We start from the raw sequence: 22,731 nt of genomic DNA on the forward strand, positions 1-22,731 counted from the left end.
GTGCTCTGAGGTTCACACGAGTAGAAAGGTGGGTTACTGACGACACACTGGCACCAAATTTCATGTGGAAAAAAGGCCAGTGCTCTGAGGTTCACACGAGTAGAAAGGTGGGTTACTGACGTCACACTGGCACCAAATTTCATGTGGAAAAAAGGCCAGTGCTCTGAGGTTCACACGAGTAGAAAGGTGGGTTACTGACGTCACACTGGCACCAAATTTCATGTGGAAAAAAGGCCAGTGCTCTGAGGTTCACACGAGTAGAAAGGTGGGTTACTGACGTCACACTGGCACCAAATTTCATGTGGAAAAAAGGCCAGTGCTCTGAGGTTCACACGAGTAGAAAGGTGGGTTACTGACGTCACACTGGCACCAAATTTCATGTGGAAAAAAGGCCAGTGCTCTGAGGTTCACACGAGTAGAATGGTGGGTTACTGACGACACACTGGCACCAAATTTCATGTGGAAAAAAGGCCAGTGCTCTGAGGTTCACACGAGTAGAAAGGTGGGTTACTGACGACACACTGGCACCAAATTTCATGTGGAAAAAAGGCCAGTGCTCTGAGGTTCACACGAGTAGAAAGGTGGGTTACTGACGTCACACTGGCACCAAATTTCATGTGGAAAAAAGGCCAGTGCTCTGAGGTTCACACGAGTAGAAAGGTCGGTTACTGACGTCACTCTGGCACCAAATTTCGCCATTAATCCACCGAGTGTGAACGTGAATGTGGTCACACGCAAGGTCGTCACAACCCCACACCACCTACACCTTGCCTAATGTCAGTCACTCTCTTGACACCTCTGCGACAGACGTCAGAACCGTGAGGCCCAGTGTTGAAATCACGCTGTTTTCTTATGGGGGCCGAGGAAAACATTTCCACACACACCGCCGATCCTAATCGACGCAAAAGGGGCGGCATAGAGGGCGTCAGTGAAACCACCCCTTCCCTTGGAGCGATCATGTACACACAACTCGTGGTCGAAAGCGACAGTTTGCTCTGCACTGCGAAACATACAAATAACACCTTCCTTGACAACCTAGCACACGGATGACACCAGGCCGACGAATAAAAACTTCTCTAAGGACGTTACGCGATGCAATCCCAGCGAGCGTGATCTGACTTCCTTTGAGTCGAGCGCGACCGCAGTTTTTTTTCTAGTATACAGGCTGAGTCACGAAGATATGAAAATATTTTAATATGTTATTCTACATGTAAAACTAAAGACAAAAGTTCATGTAAACATAGGTCCGCAAATGTTTACAAAAAATGGTTCAAATGGCTCTGAGCACTATGTGACTTAACATCTATGGTCATCAGTCCCCAAGAACTTAGAACTACTTAAACCTAACTAACCTAAGGACATCACACAACACCCAGTCATCACGAAGCAGAGAAAATCCCTGACCCCGCCGGGAATCGAACCCGGGAACCCGGGCGTGGAAAGCGAGAACGCTAGCGCACGACCACGAGCTGTGGACAGCAAATGTTTAGTTACGGGGTTAAGGCTAACAAAAGATTTTGCCTCACATTTAGCAACTCCGATAATATGAAGCCATCGCGAAACTGTACGATGTAAAATTAAAGCATAATTTCCGTTTATTTTGTTGTTGGTCTGTTGAATCTAATAAAATACGTCCCAGACGCGTATCTGCAGTAGTTTTCCAGAACATCCAGAGAAGCAAAGATTATCATGCAAGTAAATTTGTTTACTTTCGATTGACAATGTAGAAACGTTTATGTCATTGTTGGCAACAGTTAGTGAATTGTTTCAGACGTACCTGACCTTGAAACGAGTCAGTTATTTGTATTGTTCAGTGAAAGAACATATAACAACAGTGCATTTCAGTGAAACCATATAGCAACTGTTGTAGTTTGTAGATTATTTATGAAATAGGGATGCCTTTCAAAGTTACGACAGAGGAATACGCCGATATGGTGTTTATTTACGGCAAATGTGATGGTAATCCTACGACTGCAGTTAAGGAATATCGCGTACGTTATCCAACTCGGAGGACTCCGAATGCACGAACCATTAGTGGAGTATTTCGAATGTTACGGGAGCGTTCATAATCAGTACGAGAGCTCCATACGTGAAATACGATGATGAAGGTATTATGGATGCTGCTCAACGTAGCCCGGGTACCAGTAAACGACGTATCTCTTAACGATTAGTCATTTCACAATCTAAGGTATGGCGTACACTGAAGTACAATAATCTGTGTCCTTACCATAAACAAAAAGTGCATCATTTGCACCCGGAAGATCCTGCCCTTCGCTTGGATTTGTGCAACTGGTTGAATACTAATCGGCAGTAACACAAATGGCTCTGAGCACTATGGGACTTAACATCTGTGGTCATCAGTCCCCTAGAACTTAGAACTACTTAAACCTAACTAACCGAAGCACAAGATACACATCCATGCCCGAGGTAGGATTCGAACCAGCGACCGTAGCGGTCGCGCGATTCCAGACTGAAGCGCCTAGAACCGCTCGGCCACACCGGCTGGCAGTTTCGAACAGGTCTCCGGGCTGTTATATAATGCAAAGACGAAAAGATGAGTGGTCATTGTGAAAATATGACTGACCAGCTCTTACCCATGGCTGCACTTGCACATCAGCAGTTCTGTTATGATGAGTCGTGGTGAGTAAGTCACCTATTGCACGTGCCATAATGTCAGTTTCAATCACGTGTCCACCTGTTGGGGTAAGTGTAGCCCAAGATGTGCGAACTCCTCCAAATACTCGTACTTCAACAGGGGCGTTGGCATCTGTACATAGTGCAGCATGTGCATTAAGTAACAAATTTAATATTTTTTTGATATGGTGTATAGTCACCGGCTTAAAAAGATGATGTTCCATTCCCTGCTTCCCCATCTTTACGTCGTATTTTTATTTGTCGTCTCTTCAGCGACTAGGTATTCTATAATGATAAAAGGGCGATACGGACAACACAAACACCCAGCCCCGAATGGAAAAAAAAAACCGTTGAAGCTTTAGTTTGGTATCAGATGAGTGACGGGAACTGAAAGAAAATATGGACTTTCTAAAATTATTAAAAAGAGTTTAAATTACGAAGAAGGAAAACAAATAATTTGTAGCTTGCAGCAGCTCAAGTTTAATAATAGTTGTACACGCAATAGCGTCAGCTACCCTCACTTGTCTGCTTGTTACCCACACCTACTCTCGAATGTCATAATCAAATGCAGCCTCACTAAAAGCCTTCGACATTCTACATATAAAGGCACAACGTCTCTCTATTTTGTCGTACAGCATTGAAAATGACGCTGTTGTATGAATCTTCAAGCTTCTCAGAAGCTATGAGACACGTGACGCTCAGCGGCTAAAATGCGATGGCCTTGTCAGCGATATTAGTATGAGTAGCGATTAAACACGTTGAGGACTGTACAAGCATTGAATTCAATGGTCTGAATCGTGTTATGTAATATATACGAAACAATAAAACCATTTTCACACACACGATAAAAATCAAAAGTCAGAGAGTAAACAGCTGTTTCAAAGAGTAATTATCGTTCCATATTTGGCGTTAAATTCTTGAAAGCAATAAATGTGCTACACACGTTCTGAAGTAGCGCATGTTCCCCCTCAGTGTTCAGACTATCTTCAAATTACATTTCATCAAAAACGGTTCAACGGTTTAGTCGTAAAACTGTAACAGAGTTACTCTCGCACTTATAATATTAGTATGGATTATGTTAACACAAATTTAACTACCTTACATGAAATGGAAAATATAATAATTAAACAACACAAAAATGCAAGAAATGCCTAGGACCTAACGGGATTAATATAGATTTGATTAAACATGGTGGATTATACACTCCTGGAAATTGAAATAAGAACACCGTGAATTCATTGTCCCAGGAAGGGGAAACTTTATTGACACATTCCTGGGGTCAGATACATCATATGATCACACTGACAGAACCACACGCACATAGACACAGGCAACAGAGCATGCACAAAGTCGGCACTAGTACAGTGTATATCCACCTTTCACAGCAATGCAGGCTGCTATTCTCCCATGGAGACGATCGTAGGGATGCTGGATGTAGTCCTGTGGAACGGCTTGCCATGCCATTTCCACCTGGCGCCTCAGTTGGAACAGCGTTCGTGCTGGACGTGCAGACCGCGTGAGACGACGCTTCATCCAGTCCCAAACATGCTCAATGGGGGACAGATCCGGAGATCTTGCTGGCCAGGGTAGTTGACTTACACCTTCTAGAGCACGTTGGGTGGCACGGGATACATGCGGACGTGCATTGTTCTGTTGGAACAGCAAGTTCCCTTGCCGGTCTAGGAATGGTAGAACGATGGGTTCGATGACGGTTTGGATGTACTGTGCACTATTCAGTGTCCCCTCGACGATTACCAGTGGTGTACGGCCATTGTAGGAGATCGCTCCCCACACCATGATGCCGGGTGTTGGCCCTGTGTGCCTCGGTCGTATGCAGTCCTGATTGTGGCGCTCACCTGCACGGCGCCAAACACGCATACGACCATCATTGGCACCAAGGCAGAAGCGACTCTCATCGCTGAAGACGACACGTCTCCATTCGTCCCTCCATTCACGCCTGTCGCAACACCACTGGAGGCGGGCTGCACGATGTTGGGGCGTGAGCGGAAGACGGCCTAACGGTGTGCGGGACCGTAGCCCAGCTTCATGGAGACGGTTGCGAATGGTCCTCGCCGATACCCCAGGAGCAACAGTGTCCCTAATTTGCTGGGAAGTGGCGGTGTGGTCCCCTACGGCACTGCGTAGGATCCTACGGTCTTGGCGTGCATCCGTGCGTCGCTGCGGTCCGGTCCCAGGTCGACGGGCACGTGCACCTTCCGCCGACCACTGGCGACAACATCGATGTACTGTGGAGACCTCACGCCCCACGTGTTGAGCAATTCGGCGGTACGTCCACCCGGCCTCCCGCATGCCCACTATACGCCCTCGCTCAAAGTCCGTCAACTGCACATACGGTTCACGTCCACGCTGTCGCGGCATGCTTCCAGTGTTTAAGACTGCGATGGAGCTCCGTATGCCACGGCAAACTGGCTGACACTGACGGCGGCGGTGCACAAATGCTGAGCAGCTAGCGCCATTCGACGGCCAACACCGCGGTTCCTGGTGTGTCCGCTGTGCCGTGCGTGTGATCATTGCTTGTACAGCCCTCTCGCAGTGTCCGGAGCAAGTATGGTGGGTCTGACACACCGGTGTCAATGTGTTCTTTTTTCCATTTCCAGGAGTGTACGTTTCATTTACTGATGAGGCACAGTTTATTGGAAATGGTATAAACAGCTTACATAATGAGCACGTACGGTCTGAAGCAAACCCAAATACAACAGCGCAACGCAATTTCCAGCAACAATTTAACATAAATGTGTGGTGTGGTATAAGCAGCACACACTTTCTCCAGGACGTCTAATTGGCGAGACGTACTTATAATTCCTTCAAGAAGAAATGCTCCGTTTGCTCGAAAATGTTCCACTTGCTACGCAATTGTAAATGTATTTTCAACATGGCGGCGGCCTCCAAATTTCACCAATACCGCCACTACACATTTAAATGAACATTTTCCCCAGAAATGGTTCAAATGGCTCTGAGCACTATGGGACTCAACACCTTAGGTCATAAGTCCCCTAGAACTTAGAACTACTTAAACCTAACTAACCTAAGGACATCACACACACCCATGCCCGAGGCAGGATTCGAACCTGCGACCGTAGCAGTCCCGCGGTTCCGGACTGCAGCGCCAGAACCGCACGGCCACCGCGGCCGGCCCCCAGAAATGTATTGGTCGTGTAGCTACACATCTGTGGCCACCCAGACCGATCAATTTAGCACCAATGGATTTTTGTGTATGGGTGTGGATGAAAGACATAGGTTATGAAGGCAAAGTCAATACACGTGAGGCATTACTTGCTCGCATTATGAATGCAATACAAAATTAAGAACAACCCTATGAAACTGAAACAAGCAACAGAATCTGTTCATACGCGTGCAGCTAAATATATTGAACTCGGTGGAGACATTTTAAAATATTTATTGTGAATGGATTGTAAAAATTATATGTACACTGTACAACTTCCTTAACACCGAGCTTTGTTCTTTCCGGTTTAACATGAATTCACGTGTGCTATGGCATTAATAAAAACAGATTATCTGACACATTCATGCAGTTTCAGTTAACGTTATTACCATCATTCTTCCAGAATTAAATTCTCTACAGCATCTGTTGAAAACTTTGTGCCATTGTCTGGAATTTAAAAAACAAATTGGGCCAAGTACTTAATAAATTAGAAATTTTGCTTCTCTGGATGTTTTGGAAAACTACTGCAGATACACGTCTGAGACATGTTTTATTAGATTTACCAGACCAATAAGAACCAAATAAATGGAAATCGTGCTTTGCTTTAACCTCGTACAGTTTTACGACAGTTTCATATTAGCAAAGTTGCTAAATTTCGCCGGACGCTGTGACCGAGCGGTTCTAGGCACTTCAGTCCGGAAAAGCCGCAGGTTCGATCCTGCCTCGGGCATGGATGTGTGTGCTGTTCTTAACGTTAGGTTTAAGCAGTTCTATGTCTAGGGGACTGATGACCTCAGATGTTAAGGCCCATAGTGCTCAGATCCATTTGAACCATTTGATTTGCTAAATTTCAGGCAAAACCTTTTATTGTCTGTAACTCTGTAACTAAACATTAACGGACCTATGTTTATATGAACTTTCTCTTTAGTTTTACTTGTAGAATAACACATTAAAACATCGCCCTGTATAGGGTGGAAACACTAGAGACCGTTCAAAATTATTTGACGAAATTTGAAGTCATCCGAGGCAGCAAAATCTATGCTTTGTCAGTCGCCCTGTTTGGCGCTCTGCTGTAGGATGTTCATTGGGAGTGTTTCGCGAAGTGTGTTTTTTCCTAATGGCAGTCTCTTAATGCTCTCGCATCTTCTGGCACCTTTAATTTCATCCATGAACTCCTGTATCGATCTTCCTGTCTGTCCCCCCCCCCCCCCCCCGCACCTCTCCTCAGCCCCCCCCCCCCCCCCCAATAATTCTATCTGTCAGAGTACTGACAATATAAAGTAGTGAAAAATGTTAGAAATTCTCAGAAAAATATGAGTAAGCTATATTGAAAGACGTATAATATACAATGCGCACAACAACCAACAGGAAACAATAGGAGGAGAAGACCCAGAAGCAAATACTCGTATTATGAAGGATCTAAGATAGAGATGTACCGGTTTGCCCCCACTGTTCAATCTACACATCGATGAAGGAATGACAGTAGCAAAGGAAATGTTCAAGACTGGGATTAAAATTCAGGAAGAAAAAATATCGATAATATGATTCACTGACCACATCCTTAGTGAAAGTGGAGAAGAATTACAGGAGCTGTAGAATAGAATGAAAAGTCAACTGAGTGCAGAATGTAGATTGAGAGTCTAGCAGAAAATAACAAAAGCAATTAGAAGCAGCAGAAACGATAGTAGCGAGAAGTGTAGCATGAAAACTGAGAACCAAGAAGTAGATGGTTTCCGCTACCTTGGAGGCAAAATAACATTTGACGGACGAGGCAAGGAGACATGAAAAGCAGATTATCACAGAGGGCATTCCAGGTCGAGAGGAGAATGCTTGTATCAAATACCGTCCTTAAGCTGAGGAACAATATCTGAGAACGTTTGTTTAGCGCACAGGACTGCGTGAAAGTGAATACCCGCCAGGGTAGCCGAAAGCCCTAATGCGGTGCTTCCTGGACTCGGGTAGGCGCGCCAGCTCCCGATCGAATCCGCCCAGCGGATTAACGACGAGGACTGGTATGCCGGCCAGGCTGGATGTGGCTTTTAGGCGGTTTTCCACATTCCGATAAGTGAATACCGGGCTGGTCCCCACGTTTTGCCAAAGTTACACAACTCACAGACATTTGAAGACGTTTGCACTCTTTCATGGCTTACACGAGACTCAGACAGCTGGGGTACACTACATACGTCCCAGGGTGTTCAGGGTGGGGTCAGGAATGGCATCCAGCCATCGTCTGCACCTAACACTGCCAAATCCGTAATAACACGGCCGTCCCCGCGTTGAAGCGGGACAAGGCCCACAGAAAGAAAGAAAACTGTGTGAAAGTGAATCGTGGACTATAAGAAAACCGTAACAGAAGAGAATCAAAGTCGTTGAGGCGTGGTGCTATAGGTGGCTGTAGAAAGTTTGGTGGACTGATAAGAAGTGAAGGGGTTCTGCAAGGAATCAGCTAAGAAAGGAACATATCGAAAATCCTGGAAAGAAGAAGGAACAGCATGACAGGACAAGTGTTAAAATATGAGTGAGTCACTTCCATAGTACTAGAGGGAGCTGTAGAGTGTGAAAACAGTAGGGGAAGACAGAGATTGGAATTCATCCAACAAATGGTTGAATACATAGCGTAAATGGAAGTGGGAATGTCGTGTGGCTAGGGCCTCCAGTCGGGTAGACCGTTTGCCTGGTGCAGGTCTTTCGATTTGACGCCACTTCCGCGACCTGCGCGTCGATGGGGATGAAATGATGATGATTAGGACAACACCCAGTCCCTGAGCGGAGAAAATCTACGACCCAGCCGGAAATCGAACCCGGGCCCTTAGGATTGACAGTCTGTCACGCTGACCACTCAGCTACCGGGGCGGACAGTACATAGGGTGTAAGTGCTACTCTCATACGAAGAAGTTGGTACAAGAAAAAAAATTCGTGGCGGACCCTATAGAACCGCTCAATAGAATGAAGCAGGTATAGCTAACGATGTTCCTCCCTGTAAAAATCTGTTTGGAGTAGGTTCATGGTCTGCTCTGCTCGTCTAAGCACTTTTTTATTCCAGAGACGACTACCTGTTCTTGGTATGTTGAATATTACATTCCACCAGCACAAGTCTAAACGTTGCTGTTTTCCTTTTGCCATCCCCCCCTCCCCTCCCCCCCCCTTACAGAATTTAGATCTAGACCGTAGTATACGGAAGAGTCTAGTGGGCTGGTCCATCTACCAGTGGATGGAAAATGGTAATGATAATGACCACGACAGTGATGATAGAGGTGATAATAAGCTCTTGATTATGTATAAAATTACCCTTTGTTTAAATTTTCTGCTCCTAGCTTCGCAAATAAAAAACATGACGAGGCAGGTTCTGATCAGGTGTGAATATAATCCAACGTATAGAAATACTGGCAGGCACCATCCTTTAGGGAGGTCGGTTTGGGGTCTGACGAACTGTAGGAACACGCGATTACAGCGTTTAGAAAAAGTCTTTGACAGTTTTGACTGGAATATATCGTTAAAATCAAAGAAGTCGGTTGTACGCGTTGGAATTATATGGAATGGGGTCATGCTTTAGCTGACAAAACAATCTGTGCATTAACTAAACGGCGGACATCTCGATGCGTGACGCTTGGAACTCCAGGGCAAAGCAATACTTGACACAAAAAGCATGCATCATCTAATTGAATATCTGAAACATTTTCTCCATGATTTATCACTTGAAAAATGCCAATGGACAAGCAACAGAATACCGAGAACACAACAGAACTGAAAACTTGTTTTGCTGAGAAATGGAGCTTAGACATTTGACATTCCACTCTTCAATTGACGTCAGAAAGACATGGGCCTAAGATGAACATGCTGCACTTCTAATAGGTGTATTATGTATGAGACACATGTAATGGTTAGACTGGAAGCCTCTAAATCGAACATGGTAATTCTTTTTCCCTCTATTGAATCATGCAAATGTGTTGAATTAGAAAAAGCTTGAAACAATGTGAACAGAAGAAAACTGTGGGACATACCGTTTATAAGCTCATATCCTACACACTTTAGGGAAGCTATAAAAGGCTTATAGATGGAGATGAAAGTAATAATAAAAGTAGGCAAAAATAAAACTGAAGATATCGCTACCAATAAGGCTGCAACCCTCACCAACCTTATGTAATGTCTGTATAAATGATTTGATTAAGAACTGCAGACAGTAAATCTGATCGTACAGATTAATAGAAATGAATGTTAATATCCTTAAGTGTGCAGCTAATAGCACAATTTTGAAAGAAAGATGAACTGCAAGAAGTCTACAAACTACATCAGTTAGTAAAAAGAGAACATAACTTTCGCATATCAATAACGAAAACTGCAGTTACGTCTCATCATGAGAAATACTTTACCTCCTCAAAAATAATGATTCATAATCCCCCACATGAGCAGATCTCCAGCTTTGTTATTTTTTAGGGTATGATATAAGTCATAATACGGACAAGGATATAGAATGTAAGGTTTGCAAATATCAATCAGTGTGAAGAGTGATAAACATAATATTTATAAAGGGGGAAAAATTAAAATTTTGTAAAACCATGGCTTTACCGTATTGCTGTACGGAACTCAGTAATGGATCCCTAAACGATGCGGTAAAAGCAAGCTACAAGCAACAGAAATGAGAATCCTGAAGAAAGTGAGAGGCTATAAAGAATCGTCTAGATATTTATAATATTAATGAAAAGATTAAGAAGGGGCGTAAAAAGACCCCGAACGAGATGATAGTGAATAGCCGAATACGGTACAGGTGAAATGTCCAAGCCCTGCAGTCCGAAGAAGAGGAAGGAGAAGAAGAAGAAGAAAACTATATTCCCCATAGCCACAACAACAATGGGAACGTTAAACAGTGACATCCTTTTAATTCAAAATTGCTGCCCGGTAGTTTCCATATAGTAAAGTAGATAAGTGCAGCTACGGGGTCCCTACCAGAAATAACCATTACAGCTTTGTTCGCTGAAAGGTGGGTCCGATTTGGAAGTTTTCCATGGAAGCATCCCTGTATAAAGTCTTCGCGTTGTTCAGAACGCATCAGATCAGGGTTGCAATCGAGCCTTCCAAGATTATCACCATCTTCTTCGTCAGGAAATAACGCCCTACCGGGAACGAAATCTGCTATCTGTATAGAGGCCTTCAAGATTGTGATTGGTCACGTGACTTCACGTTGGCGGTGACGCCACCTTAAGGGCAGGATCAGCATGCGCAAATCCAAGAAATTGGTAATGTGGCGTTATGCAGCCCCCCACCCCCATCAAATGGGCACCGACAGAGCGGCGGAAGGGGAAAAGAGATAACCCCCAGCATTACCTCTTTTGTTATGATTTTGTTTGTATTAATTTTAAGCCGTTTAGTTTTACTTAGATTTACATCGACGCAGCTAATCTGCAAATCACACGCAAGTGCCTAACAAAGGGTTCATCGAAATGCCTTCACACGAATTCTCTATTATTCCACTCTGGAACAGCGCGGAAAGAAAGAACACATATATCTTTTCTTATAATGATCATTTCTCTATATGTAGTTCGGCGTCGACAAAATATTTTCATATTCAGAGGAGAAAGCTAGTGATTGAAACTTCGTGAGATGATCTCGCCGCAACGAAAAACTCATTTGTTTTGATGATTTCCACCTCAAAATCTGTATCATGTCCATGACACTCTCTCCCCTATTTCTCGATAATACAAACCGTGCTTCCCTTTTTTGAATTTTTTCAATGTAATCCGTGAAGTATATCTGATAAGGATCCGAGACCGCGCAGCGGTATTTCAAAAGAGGACGGACAAGTGTCGTGCGGGCAGCCTCTTTAGTACAGCTGACATCTTCTAAGTGCTCAGCCAATGAAACGCAGTCTTTGGTTCGTCTACCCCACAACATTTTCTGTGTGTTCTTTCCAATGAAAGATGTGATGAGCATTACATGTTTGAGCTGATTTCAACTACACAGTGCAAGAACGAAATTGCAATTATCTGTTGAAACACCAGAGTAAATGCGCCTGGCGACTTAGGAAATACTGTATAAAGTTGAAACGTTGTTTCCGAAATGGTCGAAAAGTTCTCGACTGATTTACTTCAAATCTTCACGCGCTGCTCTGATAAACGTTTAGAGCGACAAAAGCTACATATTTTTTTTTAAGAACACTATACTGGTTTTCTGTTAAAACTGACTGGGAGGAAAAAGTTGCTCTGCTGTACTGAGAAGATGCGTGGTTCCCTTTTCATTTCTATCAGTCTGCTCTAACCACGGCTGCAGTTCACGTATACTATTGGATGAAATTGTTTATCTTCACATATTATTTCTCGTAGTACATGATTTTGAGCAAAAATTGTATGCGCAACAATATGCTGTTCTGTTTTCTCCTCGCAGTCGTTTTTAACGCAAAACTGGTAATTTGTACGAGGGTAAGTCAATTATTATCCGCAATTTAGTTATATTTTTGTTTAGTTTCATATAAGGTGACCATATTTTCTTCGGACGAAAGTGGGACCTTCATACATTTTCTTGGCCAAAAAGTGGGACAATTTTTTAGTTCTCGTTAAATATCACTTTTAATGCTAACATTTCTTCTTCCTCTGTTAATATAGCCTTCACTGATATCAGTGTGTGTGTGTGTGTGTGTATGTGTGTGTGTGTACAAAACCAAATAAAGAATGGAAAGACTGGAAAGAAGTACATTTCAAGTTTTCAGAAATTTACTTATTAAGAAACATAACACTTATAACACAGAATGTAGAAAGACATACACTAACAATCACTACAAAAAAAGTTCTTAGTGAACACTAGGAATTTATGGTTTTGTGGATTCCACACTGCAATCATATTTCTTTGAAGATGAAATTTCATTCAGTAACTCAGGTTTGCCTAATAGGTATGAATAGAAGTCAGTGCAACTGTATTTACTGAAGTTAAAACAGGTAAGTAAAATACACTTAACGCTCCTCATCGTAAATCTGTTCTTCTCATCTGTCCACTGTGACGATAATAAGCTGAAAACTCTTTCAACATTTGCGTTGTGGGCAGGGAGTGAAAAGAAGTACTGCGCTATATTAAGCGATTCTCTGAACAGTTCATTACACTGGCAAGATCTGAAAAACCTACAGCATTTTTCATGTGCAATCAACTGATTCCATTGTTCACTGTCTATTTCCACTTGTTGTTTTACAAATGACTGTATATGAACTGCTTCATCAAATAAGAGGCTGTCATTTACTAGAATGCCCTTTTCATTTAGCCACATTAAAGTATTTTCAACTACTGACCATTCTGGTGGCTCTGTGAGTATCATCCATGAGAATACAGAAAATTCAGCTATTCCCTGTAACCATGAGGATAAACAGTTTACTGAAGCATCATAAAACGTTGATACTGCTATGTCAAATTTCTTAACAGACTGGTCATCACAATCATTCAGCAGTTTTTTTACACTTAGTGGTACAAAATGTTCATGTTTCCTTGAATTAAGATTTTCAAAACTTTATTGAAGACTGCTAACACTTCACATATGGAATTATTCTGCTTCTCAATGCTGAGAATGGATTGTTGGAAAACACTCATTTGTGAATGTACAAAAAGTAAATAACATTCATTTATAGGATCACTGAAAAAACTCTTTAAGATTACAGAGCACTTTGAGTTAGACTGTGACAAAAAGGAAGGTTTCAAAGGTTCATACATTTTCAAGATCCTTTCTATGGCTGGCAACAATGAAAGCCACCTTGTTTTGGAAAAGGAAAGTAAATTTTTGTAACTGACACCAACAAATTCACAGAATTCAGTGAGTTCTGCAACACGAATAGAAAAAATAAGAAAATGGTTGTACAACTTCATGACAATGGAGTCAATGTCAACAGGTAAAACATCACAAGCACTTTGAAGTGTGTTATGAACAACATGTGCTGGACAACCTATGCCAACAATGTTAGGTTTTTTTAATTTTTCTTTCAGATGTGTGAAAACATTATTACCCTTATTCTTCAAAATTACAGTTAGTATTGTCTGCACCAAATGCAACACACTTTGAGATGATTTTGAATGACTGTATAACATGAGAAAGATAATTGGAAATTGTTTCGGACTTTTCGTTCTGCAATTCATCAAGATCAAGCAATTTCGTCTGCAGTCCACCCTCACTTACAGAAAAATACTGAACTATCAGAGGAAAAATTTTCTGAAGCCCATGGTTGCTAGCATCAGTAGCTATTGAAAAGTATTTTGCACTGTTTACAGCAGCTATTTCCTGTTTCTGGGAATGCGGAGCTATAATATTGTTGATAATTGCTTCACACTTTGTTCTTCCACACGAAACATTTCCTGCAATCTTAGAATCAGGAAAATTTTTTTTGTTTAGTTGAACACTGCAGTCATTAGAACGATAGCTTTGGTGGTGTTCAACAACATGGAATGACAGTGTTCCTTCTGCTGCAGCTACGTTTTTCTGTTCCTGTGTATTTGAAATTACAAAATATCTCGTCATTTTTTGCGAGGAACCTGCCGATCTAAGATTCTTCCTGTGTTTCTCTGATTCCATATGATACTTGAGATCTGCAGCACCACCATGAGACACGGATACAGCACAGTTACATACGTCACATTTTGCTGAATAGTCATTGTCTGTAGTAGTGAAGCAAGGAAATTTCCTCTGAAGCTCTTCCGAAAACTTCTATTTTCGTTTCGGCATCGCCACGACGTGCTAGCACTTCACGAAACTGATACTGAGTGCCGACAACAATGGGAAGCAAAAACAAAGAAAATAAGAGTACGCAACAATTATAGTGCGTAAGCTGTAGATTATCAGGGGGTACCAACGTACGGAATGTCAGTTTCAATTGATAGTTTATAAAATCGACACTCAGAAAATATTTTAACCACTTTGTAAATGTCTGAAAATAATCCTTGAAAATCGGGACAAATTGCTTGTTAAAAAAAAAAAGTCGGGACAAATTTTTGAGCCTCAAAAAACGGGACAATCCCGATTAATGGGGATGTATGGTCACTCTATTTTCATAGTACCATCGTTTTAGGTTGATGACGCATCCTTTGTTCATTTGCTGTTATATCTTTGCAATTTTCAAGCTGCTAGGTTAGTTTCGTTATCGCTGCCGTGCTGTTAATCATGGCTGCTCCGCGTCTTTTTGCACCAAAGAAGAGCAATGTTCAGTGATCCGTTTTCTGTGGTCGAAAGGCGTATCAGAGGCCGAAATTCATCTAAGACTTTAGGCACAGTACGGGAACAGTGTTTTGCCACAACGGAGCGTCTACGAGTAGATTGCAAAATTCCGAAATGGTCGCAGAAGTGTTACGCACGATGAAGGAGCCGGACTACCGTTTATCGCCACAAATGAAGAAACCATTGAGCGTTCGAGTGAAATGATTGTCTTAAACAGACGAAGTGGCACATCTTCTGCAAATTAGTCACGGTTCTGCCACGAACTCATCCACAACCGACTTGGGTTTCATAAAGTTTATGCAAGATGGGTCCCAAAACAACTCACACAGTTGCATAAACAAACGCGCTCGGACATCTGCAAAAAACGTTTGGATCGCTATGTTAACATAGGGGACAACTTCTTAGACAGGACCGAGCGAGGTGGCGCAGTGGTTAGCACACTGGACTCGCATTCGGGAGGACGACGGTTCAATCCCGTCTCCGGCCATCCTGATTTAGGTTTTCCGTGATTTCCCTAAATCGCTTCAGGCAAATGCCGGGATGGTTCCTTTGAAAGGGCACGGCCGATTTCCTTCCCCATCCTTCCCTCCCCCGAGCTTGCGCTCCGTCTCTAATGACCTCGTTGTCGACGGGACGTTAAACACTAATCTCCTCCTCCTCCTCCTTAGACAGGATCATTACCGGTGACGAAACATGGATCCATCATTACGAGCCGGGGACTAAACGGCAGAATATGGAATAGAATTATCCAAATTCGCCGTGGAAGACAAAGTTCAAGACCCAACTGTCCGCAGGAAAACTTATGCTTACGGTTATTTGCGACGCACAAGGTCCAGCACTGGAACATTATTGGGAAAGGGGCAGAACAATAAACAGTGTACGTTACAGTGAGATGCTTACTGTCAGGCTAAAGCCTGCAATTCGAAGCAAACGCCGAGGACTGCTGTCAAAAAGTGTTGTGTTGTTGCACGACAATGCCCGACCGCATACTGCTGCCCACACTGCTGAAACGCTCCAGAAACTCAAATTTGAAGTACTGGACCATCCTCCGTATAGTCACAACCTTGCCCCTTCTGCCTATCACTTGTTTGGTCCTCTCAGGCATCAAGGGACGTCGATTTGCCTCGGACGAAGCAGTGAAAGAAGCGGTGCATTCCTGGCTCGCAGCTCAACCGAGAACCTTCTTTTATGAGGGCATCAGGAAGCTTGTACAACGATGCACCAAGTGCGTTGAAACTCAAGGAGACTATATAGATAAATGATGTTCTTGTAAGTTGATACTTACTGGCGGATTAAAACTGTGTGCCGGACCGCGACTCGAACTCGGGACCTTTCTTGTAAGTTTCCTATTTGATTATAAAAAAATTTGATTACAAAAAAATTCAATCTGTATATTGAGCAAGCAGTAAAGGAAACAAAAGAAAACTTCGGAGTAGGTATTAAAGTCTACGGAGAAGAAATAAAAACGTTGAGGTTCGCCGATGACATTGTAATTCTCTCAGAGACAGCAAAGGACTTGGAAGAGCTGTTGAACCGAATGGACAGTGTCTTGAAAGGAGGATATAAGATGAACATCAACAAAAGCAAAACGAGGATAATACAGGTAGGATGTAGTCGAATTAAGTCGGGTGATGCTGAGGGAGTTAGATTAGGAAATGAGACACTTAAAGTAGTTTGCTATTTGGGAAGCAAAATAACTGACGATGGTCGAAGTAGAGAGGATATAAAATAATTGACTTACCCTCGTAGTTATGACTTACCGATCTATGATTAGAATACTACAACGGATCTGAATCGTCTGAAACTTTGTAATCCTACCTGTTCGCAGATTAAAACTACGCTAAATACTGTTATAGGAGCTACTACCCTCACAGACCCAGTAGCTGAAGAGGCATTCCATAAGGAAGTGTTATAGGCCCTCTATTGTTCCTAATCTATATTAACGACATAGGAGACAATCTTAGCAGCCCTCTTAGATTATTTGCAGACGATGCTGCCATTTACCGTCTTGTAAAGTCATCATATGACCAAAACAAATTGCAAAATGATTTACACTCCTGGAAATTGAAATAAGAACACCGTGAATTCATTGTCCCAGGAAGGGGAAACTTTATTGACACATTCCTGGGGTCAGATACATCACATGATCACACTGACAGAACCACAGGCACATAGACACAGGCAACAGAGCATGCACAATGTCGGCACTAGTACAGTGTATATCCACCTTTCGCAGCAATGCAGGCTGCTATTCTCCCATGGAGACGATCGTAGAGATGCTGAATGTAGTCCTGTGGAACGGCTTGCCATGCCATTTCCACCTGGCGCCTCAGTTGGACCAGCGTTCGTGCTGGACGTGCAGACCGCGTGAGACGACGCTTCATCCAGTCCCAAACATGCTCAATTGGGGACAGATCCGGAGATCTTGCTGGCCAGGGTAGTTGACTTACACCTTGTAGAGCACGTTGGGTGGCACGGGATACATGCGGACGTGCATTGTCCTGTTGGAACAGCAAGTTCCCTTGCCGGTCTAGGAATGGTAGAACGATGGGTTCGATGACGGTTTGGATGTACCGTGCACTATTCATTGTCCCCTCGACGATCACCAGTGGTGTACGGCCAGTGTAGGAGATCGCTCCCCACACCATGATGCCGGGTGTTGGCCCTGTGTGCCTCGGTCGTATGCAGTCCTGATTGTGGCGCTCACCTGCACGGCGCCAAACACGCATACGACCATCATTGGCACCAAGGCAGAAGCGACTCTCATCGCTGAAGACGACACGTCTCCATTCGTCCCTCCATTCACGCCTGTCGCGACACCACTGGAGGCGGGCTGCACGATGTTGGGGCGTGAGCGGAAGACGGCCTAACGGTGTGCGGGACCGTAGCCCAGCTTCATGGAGACGGTTGCGAATGGTCCTCGCCGATACCCCAGGAGCAACAGTGTCCCTAATTTGCTGGGAAGTGGCGGTGCGGTCCCCTACGGCACTGCGTAGGATCCTACGGTCTTGGCGTGCATCCGTGCGTCGCTGCGGTCCGGTCCCAGGTCGACGGGCACGTGCACCTTCCGCCGACCACTGGCGACAACATCGATGTACTGTGGAGACCTCACGCCCCACGTGTTGAGCAATTCGGCGGTACGTCCACCCGGCCTCCCGCATGCCCACTATACGCCCTCGCTCAAAGTCCGTCAACTGCACATACGGTTCACGTCCACGCTGTCGCGGCATGCTACCCGTGTTAAAGACTGCGATGGAGCTCCGTATGCCACGGCAAACTGGCTTACACTGACGGCGGCGGTGCACAAATGCTGCGCAGGTAGCGCCATTCGACGGCCAACACCGCGGTTCCTGGTGTGTCCGCTGTGCGGTGCGTGTGATCATTGCTTGTACAGCCCTCTCGCAGTGTCCGGAGCAAGTATGGTGGGTCTGACACACCGGTGTCAATGTGTTCTTTTTTCCATTTCCAGGAGTGTAGATGAGATATCTGTGTGGTGGGAAAAGTGGAAGTTATTCACATATGTACTAAAAGAACTCAGCTAAATTTCGATTAAGCGATAAGTCACACAAATGTGAAGGCTGTAAATTCAACTAAATACTTAGGGATTACAATTACAAATAACCTAAGTTGGAACGATCACATAGATAATGTTGTGGGTATGACCAACCAAAGACTGCGATTCATTTTCAGAACACTTCGAAGGCGCAACAGGTCTACTAAAGAGACTGCTTACACTATAATTTGTCCGCCCTGTTCTGGAGTACTGCTGTGCGGTGTGGGATCCATATCGGGTGGGACTGACGCATGATACTGAAAAAAGTTCAAAGAAGGGCGGCTCGTTTTGTACTATCGCGAAACAGGGGAGATAGGGCCACAGACATGATACGTGAATTGGATTGGCTATGATTAAAACAAAGGCGATGTTCTCATGAAATTTCAGTCACCAGTTTTCTCCTCCGATAGCGAAAACATTCTGTTGGCACCCACCTACATAGGGAGAAATGATAATCACAATAAAATAAGAGAACTCACGGCTCGCACAGAAAAATGTAAGTGCTCGTTTTTCCCGCGCGGCGTTCGTGAGTGGAACGGTAGAGAGACAGCTTGAAGGTGGTTCATTGAACCCTCAGCCAGGCACTTAATTCTCAATGGCAGAGTAATCACGTAGATATTGATGTAGATTAGAGGTCTAACTCACACCTCATATATCTATGATTCTTAACTATTTACCCATTAATTTTAACCCTTGTTGCTCACACGGAACATCTAAGTCGTACACTGTTTTCTGCAACATGTTTAAGTTTCGTCTTTGGATGGGTGTCGGTGCCTGAAAGCAACAATTACGCTCTCACATACAGCAATATCCTGTTGTCTCTGGTGAGAAGTTTCTGAATAGCGTGCGTCTTTAGCAGATACGAATGTAAGTAGATGTACAAATGTATTAGCGAATTCTTACCTTGAACATTGCAAATGTACTACATTTTCTGGGAAGATCAAGCCTGGCCTTGAGTGCTGGATGGACAACAAGACCGGAAGAAGAAGAAAACAGCAGTTCCTGTGACAGTGAATGATATACGGTATGATAGTTTTGGTCAGTGTATTGAGTATGAAGATGTAAACTTTGCGCTCAGGGACAGTCGATTGTACAAAATTGCGGAAAATATGAAATTGGTCAGTGCTTTGTAGCAAAAAGAAACTGTTTTTAGACGTTTCATGTAGTACTTCTATTATAACAACCACAGACCTTTTGTGGGCAATGATAGTTAAGGTATCATACTGTATTTTGAAACAATGTACTTAAAAACTTGTAAATAATAGATTTCAGCTATCAGTCGTCCTTTTGAAATTTTATTGGCAGATCTACACTCCTGGAAATGGAAAAAAGAACACATTGACACCGGTGTGTCAGACCCACCATACTTGCTCCGGACACTGCGAGAGGGCTGTACAAGCAATGATCACACGCACGGCACAGCGGACACACCAGGAACCGCGGTGTTGGCCGTCGAATGGCGCTAGCTGCGCAGCATTTGTGCACCGCCGCCGTCAGAGTCAGCCAGTTCGCCTTGGCATACGGAGCTCCATCGCAGTCTTTAACACTGGTAGCATGCCGCGACAGCGTGGACGTGAACCGTATGTGCAGTTGACGGACTTTGAGCGAGGGCGTATAGTGGGCATGCGGGAGGCCGGGTGGACGTACCGCCGAATTGCTCAACACGTGGGGCGTGAGGTCTCCACAGTACATCGATGTTGTCGCCAGTGGTCGGCGGAAGGTGCACGTGCCCGTCGACCTGGGACCTGTACGCAGCGACGCACGGATGCACGCCAAGACCGTAGGATCCTACGCAGTGCCGTAGGGGACCGCACCGCCACTTCCCAGCAAATTAGGGACACTGTTGCTCCTGGGGTATCGGCGAGGAGCATTCGCAACCGTCTCCATGAAGCTGGGCTACGGTCCCGCACACTGTTAGGCCGTCTTCCGCTCACGCCCCAACATCGTGCAGCCCGCCTCCAGTGGTGTCGCGACAGGCGTGAATGGAGGGACGAATGGAGACGTGTCGTCTTCAGCGGTGAGAGTCGCTTCTGCCTTGGTGCCAATGATAGTCGTATGCGTGTTTGGCGCCGTGCAGGTGAGCGCCACAATCAGGACTGCATACGACCGAGGCACACAGGGCCAACACCCGGCATCATGGTGTGGGGAGCGATCTCCTACACTGGCCGTACACCACTGGTGATCGTCGAGCGGACACTGAATAGTGCACGGTACATCCAAACCGTCATCGAACCCATCGTTCTACCATTCCTAGACCGGCAAGGGAACTTGCTGTTCCAACAGGACAATGCACGTCCGCATGTATCCCGTGCCACCCAACGTGCTCTACAAGGTGTAAGTCAACTACCCTGGCCAGCAAGATCTCCGGATCTGTCCCCCATTGAGCATGTTTGGGACTGGATGAAGCGTCGTCTCACGCGGTCTGCACGTCCAGCACGAACGCTGGTCCAACTGAGGCGCCAGGTGGAAATGGCATGGCAAGCCGTTCCACAGGACTACATCCAGCATCTCTACGATCGTCTCCATGGGAGAATAGCAGCCTGCATTGCTGCGAAAGGTGGATATACACTGTACTAGTGCCGACATTGTGCATGCTCTGTTGCCAGTGTCTATGTGCCTGTGGTTCTGTCAGTGTGATCATGTGATGTATCTGACCCCAGGAATGTGTCAATAAAGTTTCCCCTTCCTGGGACAATGAATTCACGGTGTTCTTATTTCAATTTCCAGGAGTGTAGATTTCAGCTAGAAACTAGCCATCCTCAATGCAATATCATTTTTGATCAATGCATGTAATGCCTGTTGGTCGGGCTTCATTCACAGTTCATTGAATTGAGTATTCTCACCAAGAACAGTGAAACACAAAATTTTTCATCTCTAACCGAGAAGCCAAACACCAGTTTTCAAAAATACAACTTTAAAATTCTTTCGTAATGAAATATTTTCGTAAAACGTTTCACCCCCGTTTCACTACCTTAGGGACTGAATTCCCAAAAACAGTGACATGCGCATGTTTTATTTCCAACAGAGAAAAAAATATATTTAAACAGAAAAATGCGTTTCACTGCCAAAGGGGTTGAATTTCCAAAAACAGTGAAACATGTACTGTACTTTTTATTTCTGTCTGAGAAGTCAAATTTAAATTTTCATCGACTTATCGTTAAAAATGTTTTCGTAATAAAATATTTTCATAAAAAGTCTCATCCACTATTCCACCCTCTCACGGGTTCACTTCCCAAAAACACTGAAACACGTATTTTTTGTTAGTAACTGAGAATTCAAATACCAATGTTCACAGATGTAGCATTAAAAATACTTCAGTAGTTCTTTAATAAGGATATATTTGTGAAAAATGCTATCAGCTACTATTTCACCACCACAGGTCTAAATGTCTTTGTATTTGACCGAGAAACCAAACACAAATTTTCGTATATCTAGCTTCAAAATTTGCTGAATAGCGAAACTTTTAAAAAGAAACCTTCTTCCCCTATTCCACCCGCCTACAGTCGGAATTTCCAAAAATCGCTTCTTAAACGACGCCTTCAGTATAAGAACGACACCTTCTCCAAATATCAAGTTTCTATCTGGGCGATGGTAGGTCAGTCAGTCAGTCAGGACTGACATTTATATAGAGGATAAGAAGTTTTATCCTAGGGAACAAAAATCAAATAATCCCCGTACTGTCGTACATTGTTTCTCTTCATCATCCAGGTATCTCTCCACGCATGTCCCAGGTGATTCCACTGGTTGCTGGTAGTGTTCTCGTCAGTTCAATCAGTGGGTATCTTCTCTACCTGTTGATGGCCCAGCTGCGTGGATATTGGCGTACGGCAGTCCCAAGGCAGCCCGTTCTTCGGATTCCATGCAGTCTCGCTATGACCTTCTTGTAGGTCCAGCTTCGAAACTGTCTTAGTAGCGACCTTCATAAAAACTTTCATGGCCTATTTCACCTCCTTAGGGTTGAAACTGGAAAAATTCCTTCTTAAATGACGCCTACAGTGTAAGATATACATCTTCTCCAAATTTCAAGTTTATGTCGTCAGCGGTGTTGGCTGAGCGATGGTGAGTCAGTTAGTGAGGACATTGCCTTTTATACACTACTGGCCATTCAAATTGCTCCACCAAGAAGAAATGCAGATGATAAACGGGTATTCATTGGACAAATATATTAGAACTGACACGTGA

At 44.1% G+C, this 22,731-nt stretch overlaps 1 protein-coding gene across 1 annotated transcript in view; it reads left to right on the plus strand.

Annotated features, from left to right (window-relative positions):
* The window catches only part of LOC126209990 (endothelin-converting enzyme homolog), a 309,515-nt gene that overhangs the window by 62,089 nt on the left and 224,695 nt on the right, over positions 1 to 22,731 (plus strand). The window lies entirely within an intron of this gene.

This window comes from Schistocerca nitens, chromosome 10 (assembly GCF_023898315.1).
Source record: "Schistocerca nitens isolate TAMUIC-IGC-003100 chromosome 10, iqSchNite1.1, whole genome shotgun sequence".
Classification (NCBI taxonomy): Eukaryota; Metazoa; Arthropoda; class Insecta; order Orthoptera; family Acrididae; genus Schistocerca; species Schistocerca nitens.